Source organism: Carassius gibelio, chromosome B2 (genome assembly GCF_023724105.1).
Source record: "Carassius gibelio isolate Cgi1373 ecotype wild population from Czech Republic chromosome B2, carGib1.2-hapl.c, whole genome shotgun sequence".
NCBI classification, from domain to species: Eukaryota; Metazoa; Chordata; class Actinopteri; order Cypriniformes; family Cyprinidae; genus Carassius; species Carassius gibelio.
The window spans coordinates 23,868,195-23,880,978 of record NC_068397.1 but is presented as its reverse complement, the minus strand read 5'-3'; the positions used below and the strand labels follow the sequence as shown (position 1 = coordinate 23,880,978).

Below are 12,784 nucleotides of genomic sequence, written 5' to 3'. Positions count from 1 at the left end.
TTGCCACAACAGACTGGCAAACAGCTGTGCAAACATGACTGCAGAACACCTTGACATAAAGGCTTTTATGCTATGTGTATATGTGTTTTTCTGTGCGCTGAGAACAGAATGAGAGAAAAAAAAGTGTGTATGGCTTTAATCCAGGTAGGTAGGTAGGAGTGACTAATGACCTGAGTTACTAATGGCTCTTTGTGTTCACGTCAGACAAAGAATTCAACGTCATGTTGCTCCAGGGAAAATGTTTCTAATGACTGTACTGTAAATCACCTTACATGACAAGCATGTGCCAAAGGATTGCTCACCATTAAGACACTGCAAAGTCACTGTAAATTATGCAGAAAACAAGTCTAGAATGTGTCTGTACAGTCCACTGTGTCTGTACAGTCCACTTATGAGAATATCCAGTATGACAGCTATTCCTTCTGTAGCTCTATACAATGGAAGTCCTCCATTTGGTTTAACATCACACATTGATTTCCACTTTCTTTTCTCGACAGAAAGGTTATTTTAAGTTCATTTGAATGGTGGGATACCAGAACTTCCACTAAAGGTGACAGTCATGCAACAAGCACATTTTAGGAATTGTTCTAAAAATGTGGCCTCGATTCATATATATATATATATATATATATATATATATATATATATATATATATAGTTAAACTGTATAATAATTAAATAATAATTAATAATGGAACAAAAGTGAAGGCCTGTCAGTGTTGGCAAGTAGGCTGCTTTAATAATGTTGGCCTAAAGAAGGGAGACCAATAATGCGATATTTAGCACGATATTTTAATTTTACCCGGGATCCCCGCCGAAAATCGTGTATTTTACCCCCAAGAACGCGATTTTTACGGGGAACTACTCAACCTATACCCGCCACCAAACCCCACAACCAAAAACGTGATTGGCCTAATTTTGGGCTAGGTTTGAGCAGCAATTTGGCGGGTTTTGTTGTGTAAACCTGGCAACCCTGAGGCCTGTGCACTCGCTCTTTCCAACGGTTTCTTCATCATGCGATCGCGCGCGTACGTGGTTTTCGTTCGACGCTTTGCTCGCGCACTTGATTTCCTCACAAAACGTCTAGATGTGGATTATTTTCTTCCATGCGTTGTGTTTGTGTCAAACATCGGTTCCCATCGTCAACTGTGAAATCTTATTTCACGTATTATTTGACCCATTGTTATTTTACACGGAAATGGCTGAAATCTACTCCAGTTTCTCAACGTATTCCGCTTATCACAGTTTTGTCAGGCAGACAGTCCCTCTGTGTAAGTTTAAATAGTCTCATTCCTCCCGTCACGTTATCTGTTTCGCCTCTCCATTTGCAGATATAAGCTTCATCATTGTGTCGACTGGATGCCTATCGAGTCCTTATGGAAATGCAAATGTATTTCCCTTCAGGAGAATGTGCCGCTGGTGGAATTTCACTGAGATGGAGGGGGATTCCTCGCGGTCATTTTTTACTTTGTTAAAAGTCTTTTGTCATTCAAGACCCCATCATGTTGGGAGCCAGCTGTTTCAGTGAGGTAGGGGCCCTTTCAAATGTAAGTTATTCATTATTAATGAGAAAAGGCTTGTCTTCAAATAAAATAAGGGGAACTTGTTTTGAAAATATGTAAAGATTTTTGATGTGCTGAGAAACTTTGTAGACTATTTATCTATCTACCTAACTGTCTATCTATGCACATTCTTCTTTGAAAAGAGATAATGACTATGTTCTGTGTAAAAAAAAAAAAAAACATTGTTATTATGGTTACTGTTGTCACCTTATGTAGGCCTATACTTAAGTGTGCACTATTATTTAAAAGGGAAATGAGCACAAAAATGCCTATTTATGCTTTCAGTCCTGATTTCCTGCATATGTTGTGATCTTGGACCAGTTATACATTGATAGCCCTGATATAGACCACCATAATATAGTACAAACTGATCTGAATGAGCCATATGAACCTATTTGACCTGTAACCCTGATTCATTTCGGCTGGCATCGTACCATGTGATGTGGTCTTTGTTTTTATACGAGGGGGACATTGCATCTTTTTCAAAGTCTGCTTTGAGCTCAGCTGTTTTGGGTTCCTTAGGGATGGGGCCAGATGCCGCTTAAAGCCCGTTTTAATTTGGATAATTTGATGCTGGTCTCTGTGAGACTGACGGATGCGCTGTCATAAGGGGTGGAGGGAGGCTGCACCATTGTGACAGTGGCCATTTATCTGTCTCTCTGAACAGACAGACTAGTCACTACCGGAGTCTGGTTATCTTAGGACAGCTGGTGATGCTGTTTCTCTGAGCTTTCATTTGATTTTTTACAATTTTCATCTTGGTCTTTTGGTATGTTTCAGGGCAGAGAGGACAGGAAATGATGTGAAGGATTGGAAATGTTATGAACCAGGCTCGAAACTGGAATCACTGCATAAGCACCAGGGCACCAGTCTTATTAAAGTTTTGAATTTTGAAAAAATTGAATTAATAAAGTAAATTAAAAACCATTTAATATATATTTTAACTTCATTTTATTTATTACTAATTTGTCTTTTCAGTGTAATTTGTAGTTTTACATTTATTTATCTATCTATCTATACACCCACACACACACACACACACACACACACACAGTGGTGGCCAAAATTATAAGAACTTTCACTTTAAAATATTTCTTCAACCTAGTGAAACATATGACTGGTCTGCACAAGCTACTTGAGAACAATAATAAACATTCTCTAATTTTCAACTGAATTTATTTCTACTCATTTAAAACAATTCAGGTATAATATATATATATATATATATATATATATATATATATATATATTTTTTTTTTTTATTTATTTATTATTATTATTATTTTTTTGTTAAACTGTGTATAATAATTATTTCTTATTTTATATTAATAATAGAACAAAAGTCAAGGCCTGGTCAGGTAAATAATGTTTCTGCGGGCTTTTTTTCATGTCCGCGAATAGGCCTAATGAAGCGACACCAATAATGCGATATTTAGCCCGAGATTTTAATTTTACCTGGGATCCCCATCAAAAAACGTGTAGTTTACCCCCCAGAACATGATTTTTAATGGGGAGCTACCCAACCTATACCCACCACCAAAAACCTGATTTTGGGCTAGGTTTGAGCAGCAATTGGGCGGGTTTTGTTCTGTAAACCTGGCAACCCTGTGGCCTGTGCACTCACTCTTTCCAATGGTTTCTTTATCTTGTGATCCGCGTGTACGTGGTTTTCGCACTTGAATTCCTCACAAAGCGTTTTTATATGGATTATTTTCTCTTTGCGTTGTGTCAAACATGGGTTTCCATCGTCAACTGTGAAATCTTATTTCACGTATTATTTGACCCATTGTTATTTTGCACGGAAATGGCTGAAATCTACTCCAGTTTCTCAACGTATTCCCCTTATCACAGTTTTGTCACGCAGACAGTCCCTCTGTGTAAGTTTAAATAGTCTCATTCCTCCCGTCACGTTATCTGTTTCGCTTCTCCATTCCCTCTCCATTTGCAGATAAAAGCTTCATCATTGTGTCGGTTGGATGACTATCGAGTCCTTATGAAAATGCAAATGTATTTCCCTTCAGGAGAATGTGCCGCTGGTGGAATTTCACTTAAATGGAGGGGGATTCCTCGCGGCCATTTTTTATTTTGTTAAAAGTCTTTTGTCATTCAAGACCACATCATGTTGGGAGCACACACACAGTGGTGCCCAAAATTATTAGAACAATTAAAACGGTATTTTCACCAGCTAAAAATTGTTTAAAGTTATTTCTATATTTTACTGTAGCGTGTCAGTAGGAAAAATGAGTTTCCAAACATTCATTTTGCCGTTAATTGTAATAATCCAGAGAGATTTTTGTTTGCACAAGGAGTCTGACAACAGCCAGTGCTCCACACAGAGATCTGATCTCATCATAATAATCATCCAGTCTGTCTGGAATGACATGAAGAAACAGAAATTGAGACAGACTAAAGGCCCGTTCACACCAAGCACGATAACTATGAACATAGCGATAAAGATATAGTTCTAAAAATCATTCTCAATATTAAAGAATAGCAGAGTCCACACCAGTTATAATGATAAAGGCAAAGAGAAACGATATCGTTGGAATCACTTTCAGAACGATTTTCATTTTCTGATGAACGATAGAAACATTGACATCCATTCAGAATCCATCCTGCTATAACGAGCTCGAGGATTTAAAGCGGCAGACGCACGTGAGCTCAGAATAAACAGACGATATCGTTCGCTGGTGTGGACGCTAATATCGTTATCTTTATAGTTACCTTTATAGTTATCGTTCTTGGTGTGAACGAGGCTTTAATCCAGAAGAACTCGGGCTACATTTCCAAGAAGTTTGAAATGTAAACTGATTTTTCCTGCTGACACACTACAACAAAAGATAGAACTGACTTAAAACCATTTTTTAGCTGGTGAAAATATTGTAATAGGTTAGGCCACCACTGTGTGTGTATACTGTATATAATCTATTTAATATAGTTTGTTTAACTTACAAATAAAAAAAAATAAACATGAATTTTCTGTTTTAATTTCAGGCATTAAAAATGTTTTCATCTAGATTTATTTTAATTTTTTTTAAATATTTTTTTGTTAGTTAATAATGTGCGCTAACAGCTTGTCCGTGACTTTGAGGTTAAATTCTGCTAGACAACGTACATGTGTTCTTTTTAACCCATGTCTTATCTTTCATCTCTTTAGGTTGTCCGTTACCCAAGTACTTATTAGCGAACATTCCTCTCTTTACCTCATTCTTTAATTTCATTGAGGTTTCACACTTGCGCCGGTTTCCTTTCAGTTAATTTTCCTTTTTCTTTTCCTCTTTCATCCTATTTTCCTTTTGGGAGTAATAAAATAGAATTATATGGACATATTCAGAAAAGAGACTGACAGATGGGCTCTCGGTATAAAGTCTCTGCCTTTCTGTCTCTGACTCTCTCTCTCTCTCTCTCTCTCTCTCTCTCTCTCTGGAAGAGTAAAGCAAAGCAGAATGCATAAAAGGGTCTCTGAATTACACACTGGTTGGAAAATGATACTGCTGGCTCTTCTTTCCTTCCGGTGGTGCTAAATATGTCTGAGGCGTAACAGCAGAACAGGATGGGTGAGAGGATGGCTAGTCTTTGTGATGAAAACAAAGTGCTCACCAGCCTGTTCCGCACTTCTCAGATCATATGTTATGCCATTGTCATAGATGTTTTTTACATAGCTGCTTATGTAGTGCCTAACAATGCAGTACAATCTCTTTATGAAACATTTCACTTTGCCAGCAAAAAGGGCTAGATATTTTTTATTCACTTCACTTGTTCCCTCTCTGGTTTTAGCTTTCTGTGCTTTTTCAGCTCTCTGTTTTCCCCCATCAGGCTGGCATGTTTTGAGCTACCGCTGTCAGGCACAGTGGGGGACGCAAGCTCAGCAAGAGTCCACGCCACCACACAGCCTTGAGCACACACACTTTCACACTCCAATCCCACCCATCCAGTCTCACAAACAGCACCATTCAGCACTCTGCAGCCTCACCCCTTGGGAGTCCAATGCTGACATACATTGTGGTTCTGACGCTCAGAAAGTGCCAGACACAGAACAGGCCATGCCTGACAGAACCTGTCCACATCCGCCACGACATGGCACAGGCTCCAATAAACTATATTTACATCACTGTGTCATACACCTTAAAGAGAGCGAGCTGCCTCGGGAAGAGGTCTTATTTGTTCTTTTGTTTATCTTCTATGTTTTGGGGTTATTTGTCTTCATTAGAGCTCTTTGAAGGTGCAATCATATGAACAATATTTCAGCTAAATTTAATTGGGATTAGTATACCAATGTATTAAGCAACACTTACACAAAAGTCTCTTTCAATACAATTAGCTCTCTGTTTTTTGGCACAAAAATTTCATGCAAAACCCCCAACCTGTGTTGAAATGAATAGATTTTGCTCAAATTTTTCACCAAGCATTGGGTAAATGTGAACAAACCTTATTATACATTTGCATACTATCTATGATTCATTGTGGCCTGACCACCATGTAATAGCTTTCGAGATTTTTATCATCAATGTCCACTTTTAAAGTTATTCAAGGTTTAATGCAAAAACTGTTGGCTTAGTTTTATAGTACTTCCATCATGCCATCGGAGGGATATATAGGCCAGTCAGAGTGGACTGGATGTTTGGGGTGATCATTGGTGGCTTAATAGTGGCCAAAACTCCCAATGATCCCACCTTAAAATTAATCTTAAAGTTAATCTTTATAAATGCTTGTAACTAGGGATGCACCGGTTGACCGGCCATAAATCGGAACCGGCCGGTTTTTGCTTAAAATACGCGGTCTTTTTTCCAGCCGATTTTTCCGGAAGTTCGCTCGCGTGCACAGAATACATTGTAATCGTTCGCTTTGTCATTCGTGTGGAAGAGTATTTCGAAATCTGTGTGCAGGACACGGGCAGCCGATCAGTACTGGAAATGCAAAGCTTCATGTCTGAGGCACAGATAGCAGGAAGCGATCAGCCGTTGGTGTACTGACGCACAAATAAGAGCCTTTCCTGCGCACTGAAGCTGCACGAGCTTATACTGTACCGGTCCGTGCCTTGAACACGGGTAGACCGTGTGTCACGTTCATGAACTTTCTGTTTCCTTTTTTGGTCACCTTCCTCCTAGTTTTGTTTATTTGATTCTTCCCACCTGTTTCCAGTTCCCTCATCACCTCCTGATTGTTTAAATACCCGTTCTGTTGAGTTCTCCCTGGTCCGTGATTGTTGGTGTTTGTATGTTTGAATGTAAAACATCTAACCTAACCTAAATGTGTAAATGCTGAATGTAATCTGTTTATGCACACTTTCCTTCTTTCTTGTTTGTTGCTTAAAAGATAAAAAAAATAAATCGGAAATCGGTATCGGAATCGGCCATGAAAAATCATGATCGGTGCATCCATACTTGTAACGTAAATTAATACATTCTTTAGAAAATGTAATTTATAACATTTATAATATTAATTGAATATAGTTTATTTAAAAGTTTTGTGTTTTTCCTTTATTTATTTAAATAAAATAGTATCCCTTACAGAAATGTGAAATTCTTGTGGTTTTTCTGTAAGGGATGGAACTAAATATTGGCCATGGTCTGCCACTGGCCAGTATATTTATATAATGGGCATCCCTGCCTTTAAGTATGTAAAATGTGGAATGAGTAACAGTGTTTATTCACAGGTAGTGTGTTTGCTCTTTGCAAAAAAAATATTAAATGTAATTTAACATTGGGACGATTCAGAAGGATACCCATATCAGTAATTAAATGAAACGTGGAATAAAAGCAATTTTCTTCTGCAGATGTTTAGGAAGTGTCCATTCTGTTTCTGTTGTTACTGCATTGTGTCTGAGCGAGGCACGTTTCACCCCAAACACCAAATAGGTGATGTTGACATGTTAAAGGGGGGGTGAAATGCTCTTAATATCCTGTTAATCTTGAGTACCTATAGGGTAGTACTGCATCCTTCATAACTCCAAAAAGTCTTTAGTTTTATTATATTCATAAGAGAAAGGTAGTCTGTATCGATTTTTCCCGGAAAAACACGACCGGCTGGAGGCGTGACGTGTGGGCTAAGCTAAAGAATCACGAGTGCCAGTAGACTTTGGCGTTGAGGGTGTTTGGAAGTTGTGACATTACCATGAGGACAAAAAAACATCATCCAAAACAAACCATGGCTAACAGTCAGATTCAGCCATTTATTTATGATCGAAAAACAGAGCCCGAGGCTGAAACTGAACGAGAGCAGCAGCAGCAAGACTCGCTCCGATCGGGGCTCGAACCTGGGTCTCCGGCATGGGAGGCGGATGCACTAACAAGGAGGCAGAGATATTTTAAGCAGTTTTACTCACCGCCTGCGGTTCCAACACACGATCGTGACCCTTTTTCATTGGGATTGCATCATCCTTAAGAAATAAACGATATGCAAATCCGTCGTCAAACTGGGCCTTGTTTGTAAAACAAGCATCTTCGAAATGCAGGGAACTCCATTGATGCTCTGTAAAAATAAACTCCATCCACTGGTCCCTTAATGCTGTTTCTCTTTTGGTAATCTGTGCAGGGTTGTCTTGCCCTGGCAACCAAAAACACACTTATTTTGTGACTTTTCGCGACGCTCTCGCTCTGATCAGTGAATGTCTGTGCTCAGCCTCTCAGTGCTCTGCTATATGGGAGCGCGCACTCTTCCGGCAGACGTGCCCTTAGGACCCATATAAGGAAATTCCGCTTCATCTAACGTCACACAGAGCCATACTCGAAAAAAAACTTTCCGAAACTTGTGACAAACAAGTAAATTTTTGAAACTTTGTCCATGTTTAGCATGGGAATCCAACTCTTTAACAGTGTAAAAAACTCAGTATGCATGAAATAGCATTTCACCCCCTCCCCCCTTTAATGTTGTTGTCTTTTGTTAATGTGCAAGTTTTCAATTTCAAAAAAAAAAAAAAAAAAAAAAAATATTTGTCAAGCTAAAAAAAACTTTTGAAAGATTGAAAGCTGTAGTCGGTAACTTTTGACGCTCTAGCGGTTAATAAACAGAACTGCTTGCGTGTTGCGGAAAGACATTGTAGCCAGAGATACTTCTCTCTGTTTATGTCTATGAAGAATCACAAAGTTACTGGGTTACTTGGCCGCGGTACCCCTGAAGCAATCGAAATAGTCTGAATATAAACACTTATTATAGGTGTACCCTAGTGATTCAGGACAGGCCAAAAACATGGTTTGGAAAATGGATTCATGGTGTACTCGCTTATTATATACATTTTGCATACTTTGAACACAAAAAAAAGTTACAGACCGCAGCTCTGATTGGTTGTTTCTTACCGGGAGCAGTAAGAAACAACCAATCAGAGCTGCAGTCCGTAACTTTTTTTTGTTTTTTAGCTAGAGCATCAAAAGTTACAGACTACAGCTTTAAGTTATTTTAATGTATTACGTCCAGAAAGGCAAACTATTTCCAGTGCTGCCAGATGTGTTCTTATTTACACAATAAATATTGTTTATCTTGATGTACGTGTTGTAACATAGCAAGTCAGTGTTTTTATGTAGGAAAGGCTAATTTGAGATGTTTTTGTCTGATAGCTGTTAAATGAGGTGTGACTGTGTGTGCAGACCTATAGCATTCATCTATTTTGGGTAAGTGAAGCGCCTGTGATGCCTGAGCCTGTGTTCTGTCAAATAAAGACAGCAGATCTTCAAAGACCACATTGCAAAGACTGCTCGTTCTTGCAGATTTACATTGCAAAACATCAGGAAAATCAGGCCCTTTCTTATAGACACATTGCACAACTTCTTGTCCAGACCCTTGTCATTTCTAGGCTGGACTGCTGCAGTGCTCTTCTGGCTGGACTTCCATCAAGCACAATCAAACCTCTACAAATGATTCAGAATACAGTGGCACAACTGGTCTTTTATAAGCCGAAAAGAGCCCATGTCACACCTCTCTTTATCTCCTTGCACTGGCTACCGGTTGTGGCTAGCATCAAGTTCAGGACATTGATGCTTGCATTTAGAACAGTCACAAGCTCAGCACCCTCCTACTTCCACTCACTAATAAAAATCTACATCCCCTCCAGAAGTCTGAGATCCACTAGTGAGCGATGCTTCATGGTACCTTGACAGAGAGGCTCACCATCCCTTGAATGATCCTCTCTCCCCTATCTAGAATGCTGAATCCCTGACAGTTTTCAAGTGACAGCAGAAAACGAATATCTTTCGATGCTACTTGACAAGCCTGAAACTTGGTATTACCAGCACTTCCTGTGTCTTGTTTGCCTCTTTAAGAAGATTTGCTTTGTGTTCCCCTAATGCAGTGGTTCCCAAACTTTTTTCCTGCGCACCCCCTTCTATGTCCCAACCGGGTTGGCGGACCCCCAATCCCCACTTTAAAAAAAACCGCAACAAAGCTGTCTTTTATCGCCATATAAAGAGTCATGAACAAAGAACATCAACAAAGTTTCAATACTGTATAATGCAACAAAGCTACGCACAAGCTTCCACTTTTAAGAGGACGAGTGACAGACACAGGCTCAGTTACAGAAAGCACGGTTATTTTCAGCCGCGTAATAGGCTAGGCCTATTAAATGGCCATGGAGCTAGCAGCAGCATCATCTCTATCGCAGCCCGTCACGAATTCAAATGCGTCCCACCATCAGCCAGTTAAGCATATTTATAATATATATTATGGAATGAATGAAACGAGTTGGCACGCATAGCCTGCAGTACATAAAATAAGAACAGTGCGTTGAAGACATTATCTGTCTTCTAAGTTTCCATCGAAAACTAATAAATTATAGTTTTTATTTAAAATAAAAGCGATTACAAAGAAAATGTTTACTGTTCATGTTTTTTATTGTATGGAAAAATCCCATAAAAAAAAAACAGACCGCCATTACATTTTTCCTCTCGCATTTTTCCCTGGTGGCAGCTCGGAATCCCTGCCCTAATGTAAGTTGCTTTGGATAAAAGCTTCTGCAAAATGACTAAATGTAAATGTAAAGACAGCAAAGCTTACATTTGCTGCAAGGTCACAAGTGATTGCTTGCCTTATTGATGGCACACTGTTTAGATGTCTTTAGCATCTTTATACATGCGTTTGTGTTATTGACTGCTCCAATTTATTTATTTGTAGGATAACGAATGGATGTTGTGTGCATTTGAGAGTTTATTGTGCTGTGTAATTGAGTTGCACTTACGTCACTTGTATCCAACACTGGAGTGATATAACACACAGGAAGCAGCTGCCCTTAAGAGGAGAGGCATTAATCATTAACAATGCCATGAGCAGAGTTCACCAAACGCAACACAGCCCCCTTCCTCTCATTTATTTATTCATTCATTTTTCTTCACGTTTGGGGGAACAAAACTGGGTCAGAAACTCTTGTGCCTATACACCAGCATCAACTGATGTGTTTGCTGCTACTCAAAGTAGATATCTGAAGGTAATACATGGTGTTGTCTTGTGTTGTGTCTGTAAACTAGGTCTAAATTTAGAACTGAGGCTCTTATTAGACCTTTATTCACCTGGCAGACTGGTGTGAATTTGACTCCTAAATCTTTAACATTTTGTGTGAGAATAAGAAGGATTACAACCTTTCCTCCCAATTTAGAACATAAAAATCAATGTGAGAAAAGAATAGAAAAAGAAGAAAGGTAGTGGCCTATCATGTAGTCCGAAATGAACCAGGATTTTAAGAACAATGTACAAAGTCTGGCTCTTCTATCTGCAGCCAGTGTGTGTGTGTGTGTGTGTGTGTGTGTGTGTTCATTCAGATGCACCTGCAGCTGATCATTTGTGGTTAATAAGCTGTTGCACTTCAGATTCAAGCTATTTTCATAATAAATCATATGCTAAATTAAACTTGGAACATGTTCAATGGAAGTCACAACACAGATACAAAGATTACACACACACAGAGACACACACTAATGCTTGTCAGCGCACACACACCTCTTCCCTCTGATGTCTATCATTCTATCTATAGTTGTTTTGTTCTATTTGTCATTCTTTCTGTCCATCCATTCCTCCATTGTTCTATCATTCTATAGTGCAGTCTGTCTTTTGTTCTATCTCTCATTTTGTCGTCCGTCCTGCTGTCTGTCTGTCTGTTGTTCCGTCTGTCTGTCCGTCCATCCACCCATCCTGCTTGTCTATCCTGACTGTTGTTCCATCCGTTCATCCTGCTGTCTGTCTGTATATTGTTCCTTCTGTCCATCCATTAATTCTGCTGTCTGTCTGTCTGTTGTTTCATCCATCCAACCGTCTGTCTATCCATCAATTTGTCCAACTATTGATTGTTCTGTCATTCTGTCTATCATGTTGTCTCTGTTTTTTTTATCCATCCATCTATCCATCCCAACCCATCCCATCTGACTTCAGTACTGATACATTTTGTCATCATTTACTCCCCTCATGTAATTCCAACCCTGTATGACTGTCCATCTTTACAGAATACATTTAAAGAATATATTTTGAGAAATGTCTGTTTTTTTTTTGTCCAAATGAATATCAATGAGCTCTAATGTTGGTTCCCAACGTTCTTCAAAAAATCTTCTCTATTTTTTGTTCCACAAAAGTAAGTACTACAGGTTTGCAACGGACTTGAGGGTGAGAAAATTATGGCAAAATTTTCCGTTTGGATGGAATATCCCTTTAATCTTAACGTTTTGATGGTGTCATTCATTGTTTTCCCACTCACAGAAAATGAGAGGAAGAGAGAACGAACACAGGATTTGTTTGCGCCAAAAGCTTTGCTGAATCTCGGCTTACACTCCACCTCATATGTCTCTGACTAATTCAGGCAGCACCTATTGATTTCAGGCTGGGTCACCTTTAGCAACACGTTACTGTGCTTCAGGGAAGAGAGAGAGAGAGAGAGAAGATAGCTGTCAGTTTGTGTGAAGATCAAGCACGTAAAAGAGAATGAGAAGAGCTTGAGATAGAGATATGGAGAGAGAATGTTAAAGCTATCGAAAGAAAGGTAAAAGCAGGATTTCACGGTCCGTTCCATTTACGTACAAACATTTCCTGTTACTTACAGTCACTGAATTAATTTGAATTAAGTATTCATGTTCCTATGAGTTAAACAATTCACATAGTGCGCATTAAAAAAACACGAGTCAAGTCAGTAGAGTTCAAGTCAAGGCTCAACTAATAGTAGCAGGTGATAACAAAGAGGAACGGTACTATCCACTCTCTCGAAGGAAAATCATCAGCTGTGTGCTGAATAACCTTCATCAGGTCCTTTTCAC

General features: G+C 39.0%; 1 protein-coding gene across 3 annotated transcripts in view; it reads left to right on the top strand.

Moving 5' to 3' along the window:
• The first annotated feature begins 1,034 nt into the window (after window positions 1-1,034).
• LOC127951102 (SPRY domain-containing SOCS box protein 4) overlaps window positions 1,035-12,784 on the top strand; it is a 67,869-nt gene continuing 56,119 nt past the window's right edge. The window contains exons 1-2 of one of the 3 annotated variants that reach the window (XM_052548759.1): window positions 1,035-1,271; window positions 1,405-1,529. The gene's annotated coding sequence lies outside the window, so the exon portion shown is untranslated. Of the gene's footprint in view, window positions 1,272-1,385; window positions 1,530-10,889; window positions 10,975-12,784 lie in introns of those variants that run through there. The other 2 variants (XM_052548762.1, XM_052548763.1) reach the window with 2 other exon arrangements.